This window comes from Pan paniscus, chromosome 12 (assembly GCF_029289425.2).
Source record: "Pan paniscus chromosome 12, NHGRI_mPanPan1-v2.0_pri, whole genome shotgun sequence".
Classification (NCBI taxonomy): Eukaryota; Metazoa; Chordata; class Mammalia; order Primates; family Hominidae; genus Pan; species Pan paniscus.
In genome coordinates, this window is record NC_073261.2 from 76,764,842 (window position 1) to 76,791,551 (window position 26,710).

The following is a 26,710-nucleotide window of genomic DNA, read 5'->3' on the forward strand; positions in this document are numbered from 1 at the left end:
GTGTGTGTGTGCACACACGTGCTATCTTTCCTGGCCCTATCTCTGTCCTGTTTTCAAATGGAAATTGTGAAAGGACTAAGGATAGAAAAAGCAACATCAATTTATGCTTATTAGAAGTAACCTATTATATTTTTATTGATATGTACCTGCATATTTCAAAGCACCTGCTGGCATTTTCCATTGGCTTGAGTAGCCCCATGCAAATAGAGAGACTAGGGTCTTTTCTGACTGTGCCTCTACCATGGACCATTGGAGGAATGAGAGTGGAGTTGAGAGTAGTTGTATACATATACCTGCAAAGAGAGAGAGAGAGAGAGTAAGAGAGAGAAGGGAGGAAGAGAGCAAGCACAATAATAAGCACAGATAAGCAAACATTTAGATAAGATGAGAGGTACACAAACCTTTGGTTCAGGTAAGTGTCTAGCTCTGTTACTAACTGGGAACAAGCATTTTTTTAAAACTCTCTGCATTTTTAAGAAGTGTTACCTAACATAGAAGAACCTCAAATTTCTCATCCATAAAATGGAAATAATATACCTAACTTTGCTTATAGCCACTATACACTTGTGCAGGCTGTGCACTGCACAAAGTACCTGCTGAGGGGTTTTTGTGGACTGAAATCCAGCCTGCTGTATATTCACCAAGACATGCATCCAGGCACAAGACTTTCTCTGCCTGGCGTTAAAAAAAAAAAGCGTTTCTAAAAATCACAAAGGTACCATATAGGCTAGCTCATAAAATGGGCTTGCTCATACAATTTCTTGTGGGTATTAAAAAAGATGGTTTGTAGAACTAAGGCAGACTGCTTGGCATTCACTAAATGTTTTGTCACTTCTCTGGTCCTTGTTTTGCTTCTCTCTAAATGTAGATTTTATTCTCATTATTTAACTTTCTCCCCCAGGCTACAATGAAGGCTGTCTATTCTTCCTGGGCTCACATCTTCCTAACTCTTCCCTCAGGTAAATAACCTCTCATCTCAGTTTTAATTTGAAAAAATCTTTGGAAAAGCAGGTCTAATAGACCTGACTAGAGTTACAAGCCCAGAATGATGGAGCCACTCTCATTATCAATTCTGAGCATAATCACGTGAGAAGCAGGAAGAAGTACAGAACTCAAAGAAAGGGCAATCATCTGTTTTTCCCCAGCAAATGTATGATATGTGGGAGAGATTAAAAACAAATATTTCCACCACGATTCTTAAAAGTATTGAGCACTTGCGGTATGTGGAGACTCCCAATAATCCCAATGAAGTACACAGAGACAGAGGAGGCGAAAAATTAGTTGAAGGCATAGAGAACACGATTTGAGAATCACTACATCGAGATGAGTCAGCAAATACAAAATAAAAATTGCAATGCTAAGTAGTGTTGTCCTTAATGGAGGTCATTTCTTCTTTTTGGGTCCCAGTTTTCTCATCTGAAAAATGAAGTGCCTGAATCAGACCATTATTATTAGGTTCCCTTTTACTCTGATGTCTATGACTCCTCCATCCATTCATCAGTCATTCCATGTCTCCATCCATCAATCCATTTCCCTAATACTGTTAGGTGCTTGAGATACTTAGATCCTAAGTCAGCAAGTGTTTATTGAGGGCCTACGAAACATAAGGCAGTATTTTTCGGTACGGTGATATATGCAGAAAATAAATGATAGTCTTTCTCTTCAAGTCGTTTCCAGTCTAGTTGGAGAAGGCTAAGTATACAGTATATGAAAAGCAAGAATTATGTAACAGACAACAATGCAACAGAACCAAGAAAAATTGGTGAACACTTGTCAAAGTCTGGTGAAGAAAATTTGGACTTCAGCATGAGTATGGTGATATAGCAAAAGGACATAGAGATGGCTCCATGGAAGAGAAGGGGTTTTACTTCCTCTGGAGACTGAGAGAAGGCCATCACCGGCTGAGCAGAGAGGTCAGGTACGCACCTTCTGTACTGGAGAAAAGGCTCGAATTTCTCATCCTTTTTAATACTAACATGGAATTGTTTAGGTTTGTGGTCTTTTTCTTCAGTGTTTCAATGTTTTCGTTGAGTATATGTTGTGTAAAATTAGAAATGCTGACATATACTGTAACTATGTATGTCAGAAAGAGAAGTTACCTGAAAACATTTGAGGTAAATACTAATTGCATTCATCTGCTAATTAGCACTTTCTTTGTCACTGACTATATCACCAGATTGGATTTCCCACTGGGAAATAGAAGTAAAAAAAAGTCGAGAAATTAGAATGCTAGTTGCTATGAAGATGTTAGAGACAAAAGTGTATGAGAAATGTTGCTGTCAGGCTAAGGTTTGAAAGTGGGTGGCCGGTAAGGAATTAAACACACATATGTCTATATGAATAGTGATTACTACCTTTTAGTTTAAACAATGTTGATTCTAATTGTCTTCAGAGCAACATGGAACTAATAGCTCATTAGAAATCAATTGATACCTGAATGAAGGTGCACAGTGAGCAGAGGAACAAGCTGGAGAAGGACTGTGATTACTTTGCAGGCTGTAATCATGGGGACAGAGAAAAGCCAAGTTTTTAAACCAACGTTCTAAATATGGTTGTGCTAAAATTAAAAGCACAAGTTTAAAAGTTGTCAGGCACAGTAAGGTATTGTTCAAAGCTCTATAGGATTTGTCTTGGAATTTAGTGTCACAAACTGACATAGTTCCATAAAATGCACTGTAATAATCATACAAAGTAGAGGCTGGTAAATTTGGATGGGAATGAATTTGCTATTTTTTGTCACATAATCAATAAAAAGGGATACAACATGCAAAGAATATATCTGGCATGGTCACCTACAATGAATGTTTAGGGATTTTGCTTTTGTTATTTATCACAATGTGTTTTTTAGTCCTTGTTTAAAATTTCAATCACTTAATTTTTTTCATTCTGTTTATTCTTTTCTGAGATTATCATCACAGAACAAAGCACGTAGTTTCCTTTGTGTATTAAGGATTGATTTACTTCATTTCTAGTCATAATTGTTAAAGTAGACCATCAAGTAATTGTGTACACTGGTGATACAGAGATGGATAAGGTGTGTCCTATGCCTTTATGGTCTTACATTCCAATGGGTCAGAGAATGCATCATTATAAGACTGTGCAGTATTTCTGTAAGAAGGTATTACAGAGAGTATAGGTTATTGGAAAAGTAAGAAAGAAAGAAGTGGGGATAGAGGAAAGGAAAAACTGATCAACTAAACTGGGCTAATCTCAGCGTCAGGATTGAAGAATAAGAACATGATAGTAGGAAATCTATGAGCAACATGCCTCTCCAAATTAAACATATCTGCCACAACATGGTGTAGCATACAATCTAGATACCACAGTTCTTGGGTGCCATAGGACCCAAGCTATGTCTCTGAGAACCTAAACAATCTTTATCAACAAACTCTGTTCCTTCCTAACTAAAATATCTCTGCTTCTGAGTGTAGCTGGCATGATACATCAAAGGGCATAATTTATTTCAGTAGTTTGTCAGAGCAGCTTTCTTATCAGGTGATTCTTGAGATTACTTTTTCGGACCCTAGAATTAGCCTGCTTTTATCCAGGAACTGTCCTACTGCATGAGGCTTATTGTGGGCAAGGCTGTGCTGAAGCTGCCAAATTGACTTCCTGTTCTCTGAACTCTGTCACCAGAAATAGAAAGATGATATTGTACATTACCTCTGTGCTAAACTTGCTATTCATTACCCCTTGTCCATGTGAGCACTCCAATCAATGGGCCTTGCCCCACCAAAAGCAAAAAACATTTAGTGCCAAGCAATTGAAAATACATTGTTTAAATTTATTAAGCCAAATTACATAGCATTTAGATATAAATATGCCCAAGAAAAAAGTGTAGACTCAAAATTATACTTTAGAGCTTTACATTCATAGCCGATTTTTTTTCACCATAGTTACCTACTTTTTTTCATAAGCCATTATCTCCAGGCAAATTGGCTTATCTATTTTTATATTTTCTCTTGTCATACTTTGTTCATGCAGCACTATCCACCTAGAATTATTTCCTATCTTCTCTACTACCAATGTACATTCTGGCTATTCTTGTAGACCCAGCTAAGATCTCTCTTTCCCCACAAGAGTATATAGTATCTTTTTTGACTTTGAGAGTTTCTTGTCAATTTAGACATGCATTGCCTTCCACTTTTCTTCCCATTGTTATCCTAAATTATTTTACTCTTTTGCTGTAGCGTAATTTTTTACTAGTTTATATTTAGTTTTCCTGATAAGTTTAAAAAGTTTTTTGAGGGCATATATCCTATTTTAGATTTCTGTATATTTCTACATTGCCAAGTATTTTAGTCTGTTTTGTGCTGCTATAACAGAATACTCCAGACTGAGTAAATTATAACAAACAGAAATTTATTAGCTCATGGTCCTGGAAGCTGGGAAGTCCAAGATCAAGGAGTTGACATTTGGTGAAACCTTTCTTGCTGCATCATCCCAGGGTAGAAGGGCAAGGAGAAAGAGAGAAAGAGCAAGAGATCAAACTTTCAGGCTGAAGCTCTTTTATTATCAGCATTTTTCTATTCATGAAGGTGGAACTCTCATGACATAAATGCTTCCCACTAGACCTCACCTCCCTACACTGTTTCATTGGTGATTAAGTTTTTAACATACGCTTTCTGAGGGGACACATTTAAACCATTTTGCCAAGCTTAGGTCATAGGTCAAAACATCAATAAATATTGTTTACAGTGTTTTTATTATTTAAAATTTTATCTGATTTTCTATAATTTGATAAAGAAGTTTGATCAAGCAAAACTTGGAAACTTTAAACTGATGGTCATCAATTATTTTCATGGTTTTTACAATGTCTTAATAAAATATTTTAAGAATTTGAGGCAAGATAACTCTTTCTAATTACTACTTATTAATTGCATGCCTTATGTATTGTTTAAATAATATTTGCATATTATATGCCTTACAGAGTTCCCGTTCCAGCTAAGACGGAGTTAACACAAGCCCCTTTTCACTTCCATTGAACTCAACTATAAAACCAGGAGAGAATTCACGGCCTAGCTATTTGAGAACTTGAAAAGCAAATAGCAACAAGTGGATCAGAGAAAAACGCCAGAATTTGGAGCATCATTGAACTAGTGGTGAGTTTATCTTTTTTTTCTTCCAGGTCTCTCCCAGCCTAAAATTCAACAAAGCCTGAAACCTGGAAGTGAGCATTGTAGTGCAGGCAGAGAGAAAGATAGAGAGTACTGCATGTATGAGCTTGAAAGGGAATTTCTAAAACTCAAAAAGAATGAGGGTAAATCCTTTGACTTTCTTTCTCTTCTTTTTCTATGCTTTTTCATTCTTCAGTCACCAGGAAATCCCATGGTGAAGAGATCAGTGACATTGACATCAGTCAGCAATGGAGGCCTGTTGGAGCCAAAGCTCTGAATGTAGAAAACATTCATCTCCATGTAGTGGATCTGTTGCTTCAGTATAATGTATCCAAACTCAATTGCCTTTCTTTCTCACTTTTGATCCTCCAACTAATTAGCCCCAGGCATGGTAGAATTATGAGAGTAGGTGGTTTCTAGCTGGACAATCAAAAAGAAGCATGAGAAAAATTACTGGGGCTGCCATGGAGAGCAAGAGGGAAAGTGACACCATAAAGTTGTTTATAAACCTTTGGGCTCATCCCCAAACTGCACATACGTAAATCTAATCCTATTTAGCATAAAAATGTTTAGAAATGAGAAGATGGGTCCCAGACTTACCACTAAGTAGTACACACATGGGACAGATCTGAATAACAGTGTAAATACATGAAAAATTAAACTCATTGGGACTGAAGGCCATAGAAGGCTAAAACTAAATACCCACTTTTTCTATAGGATTTAAACAAGACTCAGAGTCTCTTGATATAATATTCAAAATATTCCAGCATATAAAGAAATGTGAGACAATCAACTTGCATCAGAAAAGACAATCAACCTATACCAAAGATTAGATGACTGAGATGTTGATATTACTTAACAAAGATTTTAAATGAGTTGCTATAAAAATTCTCAAGTGAACTATCATGAATACTCTTGAAACAAATATATTTAATACAACATGGCAGTAATATTAGATTAAAAACTAAGTTCATGCTTAAAGTACCATATTCATAAGACTTTTGTTTTTCAAAGTAGTTTCATCTTTTAAAAACTTAGATATATTTCACAAACCATAAATGTCATCATTTTAAGGTATACAAGTCAGTAGCTTTTAGTATATTCACAAGGTTGCAAAATGACTCTCTAATTCCAAAATACCTTTATCAACATAAAGGAAAACCCTATGACCGTTAATAGTCCATTCCAAATCTTGGGTTCATTTTTCTTTGCCAAAATTTGCTTTATTTTTATTTTTTGCCAGTTTATAAACTGTCCTTATTGGACCATATGAGATTAATGTGAAATAATAATCCATAGTGAAAGATTACTGTATCTTTTTTCTTTTTTTTTTTTTTCCAAGATAGAGTCTCGCTCTGTTGCCCAGGCTGGAGTGCAGTGGCATGATCTTGGCTCATTGCAATCTCTGCCTCCTGGGTTCCAGCAAATCTCCTGCCTCAATCTCTGAGTAGCAGGGACTACAGGCACATGCCACCATAGCCAGCTAATTTTTTGTATTTTTAGTAGAGATGGGGTTTCACTCTACTAGTAGAGATGGGGTTTCACTAGGTTGGCCAGGCTGGTCTCGAACTCTGACCTCAGGCGGTCCACCTGCCTCAGGCTCCCAAAGTGCTGGGAATACAGGTGTGAGCCACCACGCCTAGCCTCTGTATCATTTTTATGACCATGGATTACTATTCCATTGTGATATGACATAAGTTCTTCTACTATTAGATATTTTGTTCTTAAATAACAAGATAGGTGAGTCCATAGAGAGGTGTATTAGTTTGTTTTCACAAGCTATAAAAAAACTACCTGAGACCAGGTAATTTATGAAGAAAAAAGGTTTAATTGACTCACAGTTCTGCAAGCTTAACCAGAAGCAAGACTGGGAGGCCTCAGGAAACTTACAATCATGGCAGAAGGCAAAGGGGAAACAAGGCACATCTTCTCATGGTGGAGCAGGAGAGAGAGAGATAGCAAGGGGGGAAGTGCCACATGCTTTTTTAACCACCAGATTTCATGAGAACTTATTCACTATCATGAGATGTACATAGGGGAAATCCACCCCATGATCCAGTCACCTCCCACAGGTCTCTCCTCCAATACTAAGGGTCACAACTCAAGATGAGAATTGGATGGGGACACAGAGCCAAACGTTATCAGTCTGCCCTTGGCCCCTCCCAAATCTCATGTCCTTCTCACATTTCAAAACACATCATGCCTTCCCAACAGTCCCCGAAAGTCTTAACTCATTCCAGCATTAACCAAAACGTCTAAGTCCAAAGACTCATCTGAAACAAGGCAAGTCCCTTCTTCCTATGAGCCTGTAAAATCAAAAATAACTTAGTTACTTCCAAGATAAAATGGATGTACAGTCATTGTATAAATGTTCCCATTCCAAATGGGAGAAATTGGCCAAAACAAAGGGGCTACAGGTCCCATGCAAGTCTGAAACCCTGTAGGATAGTCGTTAATCTTAAAGTTCCAAAATAATCTACTTTGACTCCATCTCTCACCTACAGGGCATGCCGATGAAAAGGTGGGCTCCCAAGGCCTTGGGTCCCTGTGTCTCTGCTGGGTAAAGCCCCGTTGGCTACTTTCACAGGCTGGAGTTTAGTGCCTGTGACTTTTCCAGGTGTGTGGAGCAAGCTTTCGGTGGATCTACCATTCTGGAATCTGGAGGACAGTGGCCCTCTTCTTACAGCTCCACTAGACAGTGCCCCAGTGGGGATTCTGTGTAGGGGCTCCAAACCCACAATTCCCCTCTGTGCTGCCCTAGTAGAGATTCTCCGTGAGGGCTCTGTTCCTGGAGCAGACTTCTGCCTGGATATCTAGCCACTTCCACGCATTCTCTGAAATTTAGGCAGAGTTTCCCAAACCTCAACTCTTGCCTTCTGAGCACCTGCAGGCTCAACACCAGATGGAAGCTGCCAAGGCTTTGGGCTTGCACCCTCTGAATCCATGGCCGAAGGTGTACTTTGGCCCCGTTTAGCCTCGGCTGGAGTTGGAGTGGCTGGAATGCTGAACACAAAGTCCTGAGGCTGCACAGAGCAGTAGGGCACTGGGCCTGGCCCATGAAACCATTTTTCCCTCCAGGCCTCTGAGCCTGTGATAGGAAGGGCTGCTGTAAAGTTCCCTGAAATGCCCTGGAGACATTTTCCCCATTGTCTTGGCTATTAATATTTGGCTCCTTTTATGCATATTTCTGTAGAAGGCTTAAATTTCTCCCCCAACAATGGGTTTTTCTTTTCTGCCAAATGACCAGGATGCAAATTTTCCAAACTTTTATACTCTGATTCCCTTTTAAATGTAAGTTCCAGTTTCAGACAATCTTTTTGTTCACACATATGTGCATATACTTTTAGAGACAGCCAGGATACATCTTGAATGCTTTGCTCCTTAGAAATTTCTTCTGCCAGGTGCCCTAAATCATCTCTCTCAAGTTCAGAGTTCCAGAGATCTCTAGGGTAGGGGAAAAATGCTGCCAGTCACTTTGCTAAAGCGTAGCAAGAGTGACATTTACTCCAGTTCCCAATAAGTTCCTCATCTCTATATGAGATCACCTCAGCCTGGACTTCTTTGTTTATATCACTATCAGTAATTTGGTCAAAACCGGTCAACAAGTCTCTAGGAATTTCCAATTTTTTCCACCTCTTCCTGTCTTCTTCTAAGCCTTCCAAACTGTTCCAAGCTCTGCCCATTAACTAGTTCCAAAGTCACTTCCACATTTTCAGGTATCTTTAGAGCAGTGCCCCCTCCTCTGGTACCAATTTTTTGTATTAGTCTGTTTTCACTCTGCTATAAAGAACTACCTGAGACTGGGTAATTTATGAAGAAAAGAGGTTTAATTGACTCACAGTTCTGCAGGCTTAACTGGACGCATGACTAGAAAGCCTCAGGAAACTTACAATCTTGGTGGAAGGTGAAAAGGAAGCAAGGTACATCTTCCCACTGAGGTTGGAGAGAAAGAGAGTGAGGGGGAAGTGCCACATGCTTTTTAAACCGTCAGATCTCCTGAGAACTCACTCACTATCACAAGACCAGCATATAGAAAAACCCACCCCCATGATCCAGTCACCTCCCACCAGGACCCTCCTCCAACACTAAGGATCACAACTCAAGATGATATTTGGGTGCAGACACAGAGCCAAACCACATCAATAAGTAAGACTGAAAAGAGTTTTCAATATCAACTGTGGTAAGAATCTTTCTTTGTAACCATCACTATGTTTGAGAGCTCTGAAATGTAGAGATAAACTGCCATATACTAGTTATTTATAATGAAAATATGAGAAATATTTAAATATGTAAAGGTATGCTTTTAAAAATTATACACATAGACACACACACATACACACGTATATTTTATTTCAATAGTTTTGGGGGTATGTGTAGTTTTTCGTTATATGGATGAATTGTATAGTGGTGAAGTCAGATTTTAGTGCACCTGTCACCTGTATGCTGCACATTGTAGTCAGTATGTAGATTATTTTTAATCCTTCGCTCCCCTCCTACTCTTCCCCCTCTGAGTCTTCAATGTTCCTTATACCAGTCTGTATGCCTTTGTGTACCCATAGCTGTTAAGTTAGCTTGAAGTTCCCATTTGATAATAAGGCTGTGTTATAGGAAGAATTCTAGAAAGGTGCTCATAATATCTTCAGAGAACATTATCCCTGTCTTCACGCTGGGTTGTTCCACCTAATTTATTCCCAATAAAATAAAACTGTCTATATATAATTTAAATAGGTATATTCCTGGAAATTTGATATTGACTTGAAATCAACCTACTTCTAAACGTGCACTCATCTATTTTTTCTATATAAAATGAAGTTTTATCAAAATGTTTTTATTTGCATTTGACTCCCTTTTATGCTATGTTGAAAACTGAATAGTGGGCTATAGGCATAAATTATCATTTGCCAAAAGATAAAACACAGGATAAATACAAAAGTATTATTTAATAATTTGTAGCCCATAAAAATCAGTTTATTCAGGGCAATAGCTATTGTGCACATGAAATGCCTAATATGTAAGTTATCTCAAATAGAGTTTTTTAAACCCTATCAATATTTTGAATATTAACCAATATTTTACGGAGAGCAGTACTTTATACAGTTTTCTATAGCATCTAAATCCACAAACAGAAATAAATAATTATATTCTTTCCCAGAAAATAAATCAGAATTTTTTTTAAATTCTTGATTAAAGAATACAATTATGTTGGAATCTTTCTCTGTTTAGAAATAAGCACTATAACTATTGGCCTTCTGCTGTTGAATATGTTTGTATATGCTTGTGTAAGTGGATTTGAATGTGTGTGTGAGTGTATGTATAAATAAATATAGGTACACATATGGCTATAGATCAAATAAAGATAATTATTTTTAGCAGAAAAAAACAATTAGGTGACTCAAGAATGTTGGTCCTGTTTATACTTTTGTCTTGAGGATTAGGATTTGTTAGCTCATAAAAAACTCGGAGTTTATTATAGGCATCAATTAAATTCTGCCTAGGGCTGAATCCGTGATGTGAAATATAATATAGTGTAAAATTAAATCATACTTATGAAAAGTAAAAAATAAAAACCAATTTTATTACTGAAATACTTATATAAGTGGGCATTCTGAATATAACAAATTTGAAGCATGATGAAAAATATAAGCAGACCATATTTAATGATTATTAACTGTGTGTGTACATGTATAAATAAATATACACATATATGTGTGTGTATTTATAATACCATCTCAAAGTAAATGTATTCTACATAAGAAATGTATAATAAAGTTGCCTTAAAAATTACCTAAATTTTTGAGGGATTCAAGTACTTCTCAAAGGTAAGGTTGAAATGATATACTTCAATACTAACATGTCTATAAAATATGCTCATAACTTGCTTAGTTTTATTTTCCATATTTTTTTACCCACAGAGTATTAAAAGCTCTAATGTACATTCAAGAACGTATAAAATTCATCATAGAATTCTTCATTTTATAGTAATCTTTACTTCATAGTACTATAATGTGGATAAAAAGGTTGTGAAAGCTTAGGTTCTCTCTGTCTCTCTCTCTGTCTCTGTCTCTCTCTCTATATATATACATATACATATACATATACATATACATGTACATATACATATACATATACAGATACATCTCCTGGACAAATGTTGAAATGCTATGTAGTTGAAAATCTAAATGTGCTGACATTTATAAATAATAACTATATTTACTGAGTCTTAAATATTCTGTTAGAAATAATTTAACTGAACACCCATCAAGCGTTCAACATGTGCAATTTCTTTTGTTTGTTTTTTGTTTCCTCGTCAATAACAAAACCAAACAACTCTTAAAAGTTAATCATAAGTACTATAGAAAATTGAAATGTGCACCTGCAGGCAGGGTTTCAACCTTAAGGTAAACCAAGCAAGAGATCTTACAGACTTTAAATAGAAGTCTCTTCTCTACAACCTAGAAAAACAGATTTCTCTGGCATTCTGAAATGATTGACAATTTCAAATAAGCGTCCTGAAATGATCCAGATGTACAGCTTCTGGGGAATAGTTTGATCAGGTGGCTCCATGCATGAGACGACTTGTCAGGAAGATCATCAAGTATCACCTCCCACATATGCAGTCAGGACTATTCAAATTTGTGTCAGGAAAAGGCAGCCAAACCACCAGGTAGATTTGAAGGGAAAGGGAGACTTCCCCGACAGCAAAGACATTTCCCTTGACCTATCAAAATTTCTAGAATTACACATCAGGACTGAAATATTTGGGGTGCTTATTAGTCTCACAATAACGTACATTAAAGTTTCCCCAGAAATGTTAATGCCACAAACCAACATCAGTGAAAATTTTGGAAAAAGTTCTGTGTTTTTCAATAAGGGTGTTATTGTCATTTAAAAAAATTTTTTAAAAACGTTTTAAAAAACGTTTTAAACTGAGCTTTATTGTGGTATACTTGACATACTATAAACTGCTTATACTAAAATGTACAATTTGATAAGTTTTGAAAAACCATAACTAAAAGATAGTGAGTAGATTGGTTTCTTCTTTGTAATTTCTCCATCCTATCCCTTCCTATTACTGCTCTCCCAGGCAACTATTGCTTTGTTTTCTGTTACTAGAGATTTATTTGCATTTTCTAGAGTTTTATATAATTGGCATTATAAACTATGTAATTTTTTGTGTCTGGTTTCTTTCACTCATTATAACTATTTTGAGAGATTAATCCATATTATTGCATGCATCAATAGTTCATGCCTTTTTATCAGTCAGTAGTATCTCATTGTATAGATATACCACAGTTTGCGTAGCCATTCAGACATTGTTGGATATTGCAGTTGTTTCCAGGTATTGGCTATTACAAATAATTCAGATATCAACATTTGCTTACAAATCCTTTTATGAACATAAGCTTTATTTTCTCTTGGATAAATACCTAGGAGTGGAATGGCTATTTCAATTGGTGAGTGTACACTTAACTTTTTAAGAAATTGCCAAGCTATTTTCTAGAGTGGTTATACTATTTTACTTAAACACCAGTATTTACGAGACTTTTAGTTATTCGTTATGCTCACTGGCATTTGGTATGATGATTCTATTTAATTTTAAACTTTCAAGAGGTGTGTGGCATATTCCATCCCATTGTAGGTTTAATGTGCACTTCTCTAATGTTGCATGATGTTTATAATTTTTGTGTGTGTGTTTGTTAGCCATCTGTGTATCCTCTTTGGTAAACAATATGTTCAAGTAGTTTGTCCATTTTTAGTAGGATTGTTATTCTGCATTCAAATTTTTTATCAACTATGTTTTTCAGATGTTATTAAAGATGTGTGTGTGAAAAGTGGTTAACTGAGGGTACATAAGATAAACTTCAAAAGCTGAAATATATTACTAAAAGCTGATCTCTCTTGCAAGTAACCAAGGATAACAAAAATTTAAAACTTACTAGTATTCAAGACAATCCTAAGCAAAAAGAACAAAGCTGGAAGCATCACACTACCTGACTTCAAACTATACTACGAGGCTGCAGTAACCAAAACAGCATGGTACTGGTGCTAAAACAGATATATAGACCAATGGAACAGAACAGAGACCTCAGAAATAACACCACACATCTACTACCATCTGATCTTTGACAAACCTAACAAAAACGGGCAATGGGGAAAGGATTCCCTATTTAATAAATGGTGCTGGAAAACTGGCTAGCCATATGTAGAAAGCGGAAACTGGATCCCTTCCTTACACTGTATACAAAAATTAACTCAAGATGGATTAAATACTTAAATGTTAGACCTAAAACCATAAAAAAGCCTGGAAGAAAACCTAGGCAATACCATTCAGGACATAGGCATGGGCAAAGACTTCATGACTAAAACACCAAAAGCAATGGCAACAGAAGCCAAAATTGGCAAATGAGATCTAATTAAACTAAAGAGCTTCTGCACAGCAAAAGAAACTATCAGCAGAGTGAACAGGCAACCTACCGAATGGAAGAAAGGTTTTGCAATCTACACATCTGACAAAGGGCTAATATCCAGAATCTACAAAGAACTAAACTTACAAGAAAAAAACAACCCCATCAAAAAGTGGGTAAAGGATATGAACACATACCTCTCAAAAGATGACATTTATGCAGCCAACAGACATATGAAAAAAAGCTCATCATCACTGGTCATCAGAGAAATGCAAATCAAAACCACAATGAGATACCATCTCATGCCAGTTAGAATGATGATCATTAAAAAGTCAGGAAACAACAGATGCTGGAGAGGATGTGGAGAAATAGGAATGCCTTTACACTGTTGGTGGAAGTGTAAACTAGTTCAACTGTTGTGGAAGACAGTGTGGTGATTCCTCAAGGATCTAGAACTAGAAATACCATTTGACCCAGTGGTCCCATTACTGGTTATATACCCAAAGGATTATAAATCATGCTACTATAAAGACACATGCTCACATATGTTTATTGCAGCACTATTTCCAATAGCAAAGACTTGGAACCAACTCAAATGTCCATGAGTAATAGACTGGATTAAGAAAATGTGGCACATATACACCATGGAATACTATGCAGCCAGAAGAAGGGATGAGTTCATGTCCTTTGCAGGGACATGGATGAAGCTGGAAACCATCATTCTCAGCAAACTGTCACAAGGACAGAAAACCAACCACTGCATGTTCTCACTCATAGATGGGAGTCAAACAGTGAGAACACATGGACACAGGGAGGGGAATATCACACACTTGCGGGGTGGGGGGCTGGGGGAGGGATAGAATTAGGAGAAATACCTAATGTAAATGATGAGTTGTTGGGTGCAGCAAAGCAACGTGACACATGTATACCTATGTAACAAAACTGCACATTGGGCACATGTACCCTAGAACTTAAAGTATAATAATAATAATAATAATAATAATAATAATAATAATAAACTTACTAGTATTGAATGAGCTAGTCTTATTTCTGAGTCTTATGGTAAAACATTTTTCTGTAGTATAGTGGTTTAGGGCAGGGCTTCTGGAGCTACTCTGTCTGAACTCAAATTCACTTGGCTACTTCTCAGCTGTGTAATTGTGTGTAAGTTTCTTAATATCTCTATGCCTCTTTTGTAGATGTTATACTTGTGGCTGCCTCATAGTGTTGTCATTATGCACATAAAGCACACAGTAAAGGCTCAATAATATTTGCTATTGTTTAATAAATTCATTATTATTTACCCATTCTTGCTCTCTAAATTTTATCTGTGATAGACCTCATTTAACTTGGCCAGCCTCTCAGGCTAATTTCTTTCCATAAGTGAAATGCCCTTCAAAGGCCATAGGCTGTCAGGAGGAGGAAATTATGTTCTTGAGGTTTGAGTCAAAGAAATTGTGTAAAATAAGTAGAAATCTCTGGCCAGATAGTGCTAAGAGAAGCTGCTGATGAAGATCAGAGTATTGAGGCATGGGGGGAAGGAATGATTATGGTCTGTCTTCCATCTAGGCAGTTTGTTTAAACTCATCAATTTGTTACCGTGACTGGATCTTGACACTAAATTTAACTTAAGAATCCTTGAAAAGATAGTACGTCATTGAGTTGGGGGAAAGTGCATGAATAGGGACCTTAACTGTTGTCTCACTATGACTAAAACAAAAACTCTTCTAAAACACCTACTGAGTGATGGTTTTCTCAAGAGAAGGTTTCAAGTTGGCCAAAGGATAGTTTGTGGAAACAATAATTTCAGGAATTTTACTATTAGAGAATGTAGTGATTCACCTGGGTTTGAAGCCCAAATGAAAAAAAAAAATAAGATTTTGGAATGCTCTCCCCAACCCAAAAAGAGTTAGTGTGAGAAGGGGATAATGAATTTGAAGTGATCTAGGCTGAGAACCATATGGAAGGATGAGAAGACATGAGACTGACATCTGGAAAAACAACAGGAAACATTTTTAATAGTCAAATGTGCTTTGTATTAGCATCAGGAAACACTTAAAAATATGTCATCCCTTTAGACTGTGAGTTGTGTGAGGGCTGAAGACAATGCCCATTTTGTTCAGTATTTTTTCTGGTGCCTAGCACAGTGTTTATTATATAGCAGATGCTCAACGAAAATATAAAATGTGTATTTTTAAGTACTCAACCTCATCCTTCTCTCTCCACAATGCAAAATTCAGCTCATGAAGTTTTCCTTCTCTTCCCAAATCTTGAAGGATTAGACAACGTATGATGTTGGGAGGGTTTCATTTGGCCTGAAACAATTATGACACCATACATGTCTCCTGTAAAGCTTCTAAGGACCTCACCTATTAACATATTTTATCAGTGCTGCAAGTGTTTATTTAGATTATATCTAATCAGCACATTCTAGACTAGATTGAGAATATTTAAGGTTAAGAATCTTTCTGAGTTTACTTCACCCCTTTGATCTTGCTCTTCTTCCTCCTGTAAGACCAGTTACCTAGAGCAATAGAAGCTCATGTTTAGACATGGCAACTAGTTTGGAAGAGGATGAAGCTCATAGTGAGTTGCTTCCACCCAGGCCAGAACAGCTGTATTTGGCAGAATGTAAAGGGGGGCCATATCTCTTGGACAACTGTACCTATTTTTATGGCCACAAGCTCAGGTTCAGGTGGTCTCAGCTTGTGTATGTAAGTACTATTGATGATCTAAAAGCTCTTAACTATACCATAGCTTAGTATTATATGCCATTCAGTGTTACAGGAACAGGGAAGAGGAGCATGATATTAAATACTTTGAACACACTTTTTTGGGTTTGTTGTTGTTATTTTTGGAGACAGAGTCTTGCTCTGTCACCCAGGCTGAAGTGCAGTGGCATGATTGTGGCTCACTATAGTCTTGACCTCCCGGGCTCAAGAGATCCTCCCACCTCAGTGTCCCAAGTAGCTGAGCCGAAAGGTGTGTACCACCACGCCCAGCTAATTTTTGTATTTTTTTGTAGAGCCAAGGTTTTACCATATTGCCCAGGATGATCTAGAATTCCTGAGCTCAAGCTATCCTTCTGCCTCAGTCTCCCAAATTGGCGCTGGGATTACAAGTGTGAGTCACTATGCCCAGCTAAAACACACTTTTTTTTTCTTTTTACATTTACTGGTTTATTATAAAGGATATTACAAAGGATACTGATGAAGAGACACATAGAGCAAGGTATGGGGGAAGGTGTGCACATCTTCCATGTCCCCGGCCTGCCTCTCTCCAGGAATCTCCACATATTCATCTACCCAGAAGCTTCCTGAACCTGGTTCTCCTGGTAAACAGATTTTTTAAAAAGTTATCCACCTAGAAGTTCTATTATTTTTCTTAACCACCATTCTATGTATGAAAATATTGAGGCTTAGAGAAGTTAAGTGATGCTCCCGGATCTCATGGCAAATCAACTAGTAGATCCAGTTTTCGTTGTGAAATATTTGCCTCTTCCTATGTCCAGAATGGTATTGCCTAGGTTGTCTTCCAGGGCTTTTATAGTTTGGGAATTTACATTTAAGTCTTTAATCCATCTTGAGTTGATTTTTGAATATGGTGTAAGGAAGGGGTTCAGTTTGAATTTTCTGCATATAGTAAGCTGCAAATAATATTTTAAAGAAAAGTTACTGATAGACCAATTGCACAATTGTATACAAAATAATTATATTTTAGATGATGTAATAAACAGAAATGTGATTGTCATAAATATAAAGGTGAGCTATCCACTGTCCAGTAGATTTACCCTCCATCTCTGCTGTGAGAAGAAAATTTAATTTTCTTCAGAATGTTATTTGTGTATATGTTTTTCTCATACTTATAAGCTAACCCTTTAAAGTGTCAAACCATTACAGGACGGTTATGGACTGAAATGTGTACTCTCAAAATTCATGTCTGGAAACCTTAATCCTCAAAGTAACTATATTTGGAGATAAGGCCCATAAGTCAGTAACTAAAGTTAAATGGGTCTAGAAGGTAGGGTCCGTATATGATTGATCTGATAGGTCCTTATAATAAGAGACAACAGAGAATTTGCTTTCATTCTCTTTCTTTCTCTCTCTCTCTCCCCCATGCGAGGACACACAGGAAGGCGCCCATCCATAAACCAAAAGAGATTTCTCACCCAAATCCAACCATGCTGGGGTTCTGCTCTCTGACTTCCAGCCTCTGTAATTGTGAGAAAATAAATTTCTGTTGTTTAAGCCACCCAGTCAGTGGTATTTTGTTATGACAGCTAGAGAAGACTAAAAAAAGATCTTTAATAACGTATGATCTATCCCTAAAAATTCTGTACAACAGAAATCCAGCTTTCTTTCAGTTACGGAAAAAAACAGAGACAATAGACAGTTGAGAGATAGGTAAATAGACAGATGATCACATATTCATTAAGAGCTCAGATGAACTTTTGTGACTTTGATAATTTCTGATATTGTGATAGAAATGTGAATCTATCCCAAAATATTGACCCACATATAAGCTTAGAATTTCAAGTGCTTCTATTTTGATGGCGGATGTACTAAGGGCATACAGTCTCCAGAGGGAACATAATGACCAACAGAAGTGATATTTTTAGGACTTTAACGACTTGCCAAATTGGCTGAGGCTGAGGTACAATATCAGACCTTTTACAAGTGATTATTAGATGCTAGTGGTACATAACCTGAAAGTCATTATTTTTAGAATTTTTAGACATGCACAAAAAGTAAAAAGCCTAATTACCTGTTTTTCTGCTACAGAGTGAAAATGTACGACACCCCATGAAATACTGGAGATGGCTATGCAGGACTGATCATATTACACAAAGCTGATGTAAGTAAAGAGCAGATGAGATATTCTTTATAATCCATTTCCCAGCTAGCTGTAAAAAATCAGTGCTATATCAACATATATGTTGGATCCTAATAATAAAGCTACATATGTTGGTCAAAGGAGAAAACAAATAAACACTGGTCTTGGATCTCAACTTATTTAACAGCAATCTATATGAAATGATTTTGCTGGAAAGCTTCCCCAATGACATAACAGGGTGCTGCACCTCCAAGGATGGGAGAAGTTCTTAAAGTGTTTAGAAATCTTCATGTAATTATCAAATATTGGTGACTGTGCATTTGGCATATACACTATGAAAATGTGAGAGTATTCTTTTCTCTTTACTTAAGGCAGTTCTGAGAACAACCCATAAACAGCTTCCCCCAAGTCTCCCCTTTATTATAATCCATCATGCTTAGCTATTTTAATTTGACACTGGTCGTATCTTGCTGCCAAGGAGAGCATGGATAATTCCGCATTGACATTGCTAATTTCTAGAATGTAACCACAAGGTTTGACATAATGCAGTCAGGCAGTAACCAAAAGCATATTTTCTGAGTTCCCTCGTAAAACCTCAGGGATATGAGGGTCTTAAAAAAATAAAACTTATGCCTGGTTATTTTTAGTCCACCAAATGTGAGAAAAGATGAGTGAAATCTCAGTCATTAAAAAGAGAGATAGAGTGTCTTAAAAAATCCACTCAAATTAGAAAAATATGGCAACACTTTCATTCATGAGCAAACACTTATTAAGGGCCTATATGTGCCAGCAACTGAGCTTTCTGTGCTCAGTTCAATTTTAGCGCACATCTGGTCTACTACAGAACACTGTTTGAAAATATCTGAAATAAACCCGCTAAAAAATTTAACTCTCTCTCTCCCTCTACTTCTCTTCCTCTCCCTCTGTCCTTCTTTCCCTATTTTTCTCTCTCCAAATTTCCCTCTTTCTGTATCAATGAGAAAGGCAGAATGATGGCATATTCAGAAGAAACATAGATTATTTCTGGTTTATAGTGAAAAAGCAATGGTTTAGAAATTATATGTCCTGTCACCTACTAGATGAGTGATCTCTAGCAAGTCATTTAATTTATCTGATGATGACAAAACAACACCCTGCCTAATAGTTCATAGGGTACTTTGAGACCCACATATGATAAAATATGTATGTTTTGACAACTGTCAAGTGCTTAATAAATGTTAGATGTTATCTTATGTGGGAAAGTATTAAAATGAATATCTAGTTTATATAAAGGTGTTTTAATCATATTTGTTATATATGATTAAAAATAAAAATAAATGTATAGAGTGCACACACACACAGACACACACACACATACAGAGTTGACCCTTGAACAAAGTTTTGAACTTGGAGGGTCTGTTTATATGCAGATTTTCTTCCACTTCTGCCATCCCTGAGAGAGCAAAATCAACCCCTTCTCTTCTCCTTAGCCTACTAAATGTGAAAATAATAATGAAGACCCTTAGGATGACCCACTTCCACTTAATGAATAACAAATATATTTTCTCTTCATTATGCTTTCCTTCACATTTTCTTTTCTCTAGCTTACTTTATTGTAAGAAAACAGTATATAACACATACAGCATACAAGATATGTGTTAATTGACTATGTTATTGGTAAGGCTTCTGTTTAACAGTAGTTGTATTAGTCAGAGTTCTCTACAGGGACCAAAGTAATAGGATAGATGTATACAAAAAGGGGAGTTTATTAAGGAGTATTGACTCACATGATCACAACGTGAGGTCCCACAATAGGCTGTCTGCAAGCTGAGAAGCAAAGAAGCCAGTCTGAGTCCTGAAGCTGAAGAACTTGGAGTCTGATGTTTGAGGGCAGGAAGCATCCAGCATGAGAGGAAGATGTAGGCCGGAAGACTAAACCAGTCTAGTTTTGCCATGTTCTTCTGCCTGCTTTTATTCTGGTCATGCTGGCAGCTGATTAGATTGTACCCACTCAGTAGTGCCTTTCCCAGTCCACTGACTCAAATCTTAATCTCCTTTGGCAACACCCTCACAGACACACCCAAGAGCAATACTTTGCATCCTTCAATCCATCAAGTTGACACTCAATATTAACCATCACAGTAGTTAAGTTTTTGAAAAGTCAAAATTTATTTATGGATTTTCAACTGTGTGTGTGTGTTGGGGGTGGGGGATTATTCCCTTAATCCCCATGTTGTTCTAGGCTATAACTATTTTATAATATCTTTAGTTATAATATGTATATAATATGACTATTTCAAAAGCTCTTTTTTCAAAGGAATTTTAACATTCTTCTGTTCCTACCAATAGGAGATTTTCAGAGAAAAGAATGCACTACTGAGAAGATAGGTAGTTGCGACGAATCATGTTTATATTTAATTAAGGATAAACAGGTGAGTCTTCTATAGATTATGGTAATCTTAGAGTAACTAGTAGTATGCTGAATACCATAAATAATAATCTGAATCTGCTTTTCTTTTTCAAAATGGGTAAAGTAAAACAAATGTGTTGCTGCATCAAGGAAGTCACAATGTGAGGAGAGAATATGGATGCATATGAAAAATGTTCATTGTATTAAAGTGTGTGGGGTGGAAACCAGTATTTCCGCAAAAATTCAGAAAAGAGATCCCTCAACATGGGCTGGGTTAATGAAAAATCTTCATGAAGCCTGTGTTAGGAGTTAGCATTAGGACGCATAGAAACGTGGGAACAGAGCCGTTTAAGGAAACAATACTTTGAAAGATTGAGGTAATGGTGTTTAATAGATGGCTTAGAAGCAACTGAGCTGGAAGACTAGGCAACCTGCAAAAAAAAAAAGAAAAAAAACCAAAAAAAAAAAAAAAACCAAAAAAAAAAACCAAAAAAAAAACAACGTTCCTGTGATGGTGCAAAGATGAAGTCCTGAGACCTTAATTAGGGTAGCAGCCTTGAGAAGGCAGAAGAAAGGCCCAAACCAAGTTCCCATCATATTTAGTAGAGGCAGTAGTAACCAAATACTAGTTTTATTTCCCACTGGCCTCTTTGTTGTTAGCCAAACTCACAAAGCAGATCTCATTTCAGGGTCTCATGACATATAGTTTCCTTGGACTGAAAAACATTTTGACTAGATATTCCTTTGCCTTTCTCCCTCATTATATTCATAACTTGACACTTTATCTAAGAGGCCTTCTCTAAAAACCCTGTCAAAATTAGCACCACCCAAAACATTCAGTGCCATATGATAATATGGCATATTCCTCGTGTTAGTTCATTTGGGCTGCTATAACAAAATACCACAGACTGTGTGGCTTATAAGCAACTGAAATTTATTTTTCACAGTTCTGGAAACTGGGAAGTCCAAGATCAGGGTGCTAGTACAGTTGAGTTTTAGTGAGGGCCTTTTCTGGGTTGCAGACTGCTGACTTCTTGCTGTGTCCTCACATAGCAGAAGGGATGTAGGATCTCTCTGGGGTCTCTTTTACAAGGGTACAAATTCCATTCATGAGGGTTCCACCCCTATGACCAAATCATCTCCCAGAGGCCCCATCTAATGCCATCGCCTTGGAGGTTAAGATTTCAACACATACATTTTGTGTAGACATAAACATTCAGTCTCTTTCATGCCTATTTGTTTACATATATAATATTTCTCAGCCAAAATATGAATCCTGTGAGAGCAGACAAATTCTTATTCATTCTCTTGGTTCAAAGGAAAGCATAGAAATAGCAGCAGGCAGGTGTAAACGTGGAATTGGGGCTCAGGAACAAAGCCAGATCTAGAATGTAGCTAAAGAAATCATTCCCACAGGAAAAAGTGGTAAAATCTTGAAAGGTGAACTATCCAAGATAATCATATGTTGTTGAGAACCATTCCAAGTCTCTGAGTCTCCAGTCATTCCATGATAAATATGAGGATTGAACAGTTCTTTGATATAAAAAAGAATACTAAAGGTTCTTGGAGTGATCATTCTGGTAATCAATTTCAATTATCAGTACTCTAGATAAGGCAAGTACAAGAGAATGAGGTGTGTAATGTGCTGAGCCCAAGATATATCAATTGTTACAATTCAACAAATAAATAGCATATGCTCATTTTAATATGGCTTGCCTTTTTTCAAAAGTATAGTAAGAAAAAGTCTAGTTATCTGAAGATTGTGGATATTGAGTTAAGGTTGTGCAATAATTAAAGAGAGAAGATACTTTAGATTAAATTCTGAATATTCCCTGGATATTGTAGAAGCAAAGTAGTCTGGACTCTTTGGGGCCTATGCACAACAGCCTGAACTTCGGAACAATCACAGACGTAAAAGTTAAAAGAAGTAAATTGTTGGTGGGCCACAATTAATCATCATTATTTAGATGCTTTAAACAGTTGGACTCAGCTCTGACTGATACGGAAGTGTTGGGAAGGGAAGAGTGTGTTCCCTTTAAATGATACAGAAGAGGCAGAAGGGAAGTGCTGGGTAGAAGAGGACGTGGTCCCTGGCTAGGGCTCCACCCCCACGGACCTAGGTGAGAACAGGCATTTCCTGCCCAAATGTTGCATTTCCCAAGACCACCCTGGCCTGTCATGTCCTCATCCTGTGCCTATAAAAACCTGAGATCCTAGCAAGGCAGAGACAAAGAAGCAGCTGGACATCAAGAGGGGCACATCAGCGGAGGAACACACAGGTGGCTGGACGTTGAGAGGAATGCACCAACAGGCACCAGCATAGCCAGCAGGCCACCGACTGGCAGAATGACATGGAGTTTGGCTGGGTCAGTTGGGGGAAAGCCTGGACCACCAAGCGGCCCAACTCCAGGGCAAAACCATCTCCCTTCTGGCTCCCCCATCTGCTGAGAGCTACTTCCACTCAATAAAACCTTGCCCTCATTCTCCAAGCCCACGTTTGATCTGATTCTTCTGGTACGTACGCCAAGGCAAGAACCCTGGATACAGAAAGCCCTCTGTCCTTGCGACAAAGTAGACGGTCTAATTGAGCTGGTTAACACAAGCCACCTATAGACAACAAAACTGAAAGGGCAAAACTAAAAGAGCACCCTATAACACCCTCCCACGGGGGCCTCATGAGCTGTAAACATTCACCCCTTGTCACTGCTGTGGAGTCGGAGCCCCACAACCTGCCTGTCTGTATGGTTCCATAGAGGTTTGAGAAGTGGGGCACTGAAGAAGTGAGACACTTCTCCTGTCACACACCCTGCAAAGGGGACAAGGGAACCTTTCCTGTTTCATCACCATGGCCAGTATCCCCTGCCATTGTGCTGTGTTTGCTACTTTGTCCGATGTCATTCTTAAACACTTAATCAAATACATATTCCCTAAACCAAGATACTTGGACCATATGGTTGATAGTTTATACAGAACTACTAATTCATTGACTTTTTAAAATATTGTATAGTAAGGGTGGCTGTTATACCATCTGACTAAAAAGGATAGACAGATGGCAAAAGCCAGATGAAACACAGAGGTTAGAATACCCATGATCATGATTTCTCATGTGACTGAGCACAAAATCTAGACAAAATCCCCTGCTAGATAGTCTGAAATTGGAGATGTTATTTTCCACCATCCCTTCTAAAATTACATTTATCAGATTATCTCATATTAATGATTTTCTCATATTAATGATCCTTCCACTCCAGTCAGATTGGCTCCATCACTGTCTGATGCTCATTCGTTATGTATCCCTGCCTTTAGGCTTTTGTTTATGCTACCACCTTTGCTTCTGATGCCATCTCTCAACACCTTCATTGATCCAAATCTGACCATCCTCCAAGACCAACTTCAGATTGTGAGTCAGCTGAATTCTTCCCAGACCTCTGTAGGCCATTATCAGTGTTTCCCTATTGTAGACACTGTAGAGTCTGTACGTCACTTAGTATTAGCATAATTTCTTTTATACGGTTAACTTTTTTATTCCCAGGTTTTCTCTTTACACAAAGATTACGTTCTTTGCTGTACTTCCTAGAACCTACAATATGACCAGTTCTTTGTCTTGCACAGAGCTGGTATTCTCTGTAGAATAGAGTAGAAACAAAGTGAAGGCTTTGTCAATAGGTCAAAAGACTGAGAACATAAATAATAAATTAATAATGTAATTTTAATCATCTGAAAAAGATCAACAAAGGACAGCTCAGAAACTGGTATGCCGTTGTTTAAATAAATGAGGCACTTTTTGAGACATAGACTTACACTGCATGAAATCAGAACCGGTGCTCCTGAATTTATGTTTCCCATTGTATTTAGTATGCTTACTGAAGTTTATTTAGCATGCTTACCAAATATGAAATGCAGAGGAATTTGTCAGACGTCCATTTACCTGCTTAACTTTTCATTTCCTCTCTCCCTAATTTCTCTGATCTTTTACTTGTAGTGCCCACTGGGGCCTATCCCCTCCCCTTGCAGATGATGAGTTTCCTTTTCTCTCTGTACTTAACTTCACACACAGAGTGGACACTCTTCCCTACAGCTGCCAGATCAATCTGTTCCATCATGGGGCTTCCTCAGCCAACAGTTATATTCACAACTGTATGTTCTAAACCTCACAGGAGCATTTGTATTTATGTTCTAAATCCAGAGGCTACACAATAAGAGGCTGCTATTTTAAAATTGTGGAGTAGGAGGAGAGAATTTGTAGATATTTCTAGATGTTTCCTGTAGACCACCAACCATTTATTGGAAATAAAATGACATCTACTCATACATTAAGGATAAAAGCATTTTAAACAGACTTTCACTTAACTAAAGATAAACAAATATAGGATTCATGATGGCACTCATTGTTACATTCAACATATTCAAAGGAATCAAGCTCTAATGCTCTAATAATATCATTTTCACCTCCTCTCTTGACCCAAATAATTTTGCTTTATTATATTAATATATTGAAAGCTAAATACATTAAATTCTCTGAATATTAAAATTCTCTTCATTGCAGTGCCCATTTCTACATAATATTTTTTCTATTCCCATTGTCTGCGGAGCTGTGAGGATTCCCCATATCTATAACCCAATGCATCTTTTTACTATATATCTAAACTCCATTGCTGCTGGTAATATATATATATATACACACACACACACACACACATATATATATATATACACACACACACATATATATATACACACACACACATATATATATATACACATATATATATACACACATATATATATTTTTTTTGAGACAGGGTCTCTCTCTGTTGCCCAGGCTGGAGGGCAGTGACGTGATCTCAGCTCACTGCAACCTTTACCTCCTGGGTTCAAAAGATTCTCCTGCCTCAGCCTCCTGAGTAGTTGGGACTACAGGTGCCTGTCACCGTGCCAGGCTAATTTTTGTATTTTAAGTAGAGACAGGGTCTCAGCGCGTTCGCAAGGCTGGTCTCAATCTCCTGACCTCAGGTGATCTGCCTGCCTCAGCCTCCCAAAGTGCTGGGATTACAGGCATGAGCCACTGTGCCCGGCCTGTAATATTTTTAATATATATATTTCTGTGACATTGAAAGTACTGGCTTTGCTCTGTGCTAAACTTCCACAAACAACTGTTAGGCTGATTTTCTCTATGTTCTCTTCTCTGCTTCTTTTAGTTTTCTATTTATCCCACTTGTTAGAGAAGACAAAGAAGGTGAGAAATTTGTCAGAATAAGTAATTCATGTGTCAGAAACATCAGATGAAGGATATGACATTAGAGGTGACTGGGTGGGATGCAAATGCTGCAGAAGTTGGCCCCTGGAACATTTGTTTTAATGCTTTACAATCTCTGGATAAGGGCCATAACTTCCCAGTGTTTTTGGCAGAAAATTTGCACAAAGAGATGAAATCTGTTGGAAATACTTTATTTAAACGGGATTCTCTGGTTGTGTCTTGGCCACGCCTTAGCAAAACTGACATATACTTTTTCGGTGGCTCTGGAACCTCACTCTAAGTGAATGAAATAGTCATTTTTGTCAGTAAACTACAGAACCAGAACCTATGGGATGTTTTTGGTAAGACTCGCAGTGAATAGCATTGTCCATGTGCCAGCTTTCAACTCTGGATTCTGTGTCTTTTACTCCTGTACTGAGATGTTTTATGCTGTATCACTCTACAGCCATCATTGAAAACATGATTCTTCTGTTTTACTTAGCATAGATAGAGTTCACAAGTAAGCATTATAGCAATCATATCTGAAAAATAATTCATTTTATTGAAGAATGAATAACTACAATCCATGGCTACCTAATTTTTTATGTTTGCTAGAGCAGTTAATGGCATAACATCATGGTGTAAACATGGATGGAAAATAAAGTATTTAGGATGACAACTGAGCCATTTCCTTTTTAAAAAAATATGAGTAATCCTCTCTTTAGCAAAC

At 37.3% G+C, this 26,710-nt stretch overlaps 1 long non-coding RNA gene across 1 annotated transcript; it reads left to right on the forward strand.

The window, feature by feature from the left end:
- The first annotated feature begins 1,699 nt into the window (after window positions 1-1,699).
- LOC117979145 (uncharacterized) lies at window positions 1,700-23,151 on the forward strand. The gene is made up of 4 exons (XR_004669815.2): window positions 1,700-1,918; window positions 4,931-5,102; window positions 18,304-18,376; window positions 20,684-23,151. It is a non-coding gene; the product is annotated as an uncharacterized LOC117979145 (long non-coding RNA).
- The last annotated feature ends 3,559 nt before the right edge of the window (window positions 23,152-26,710 follow it).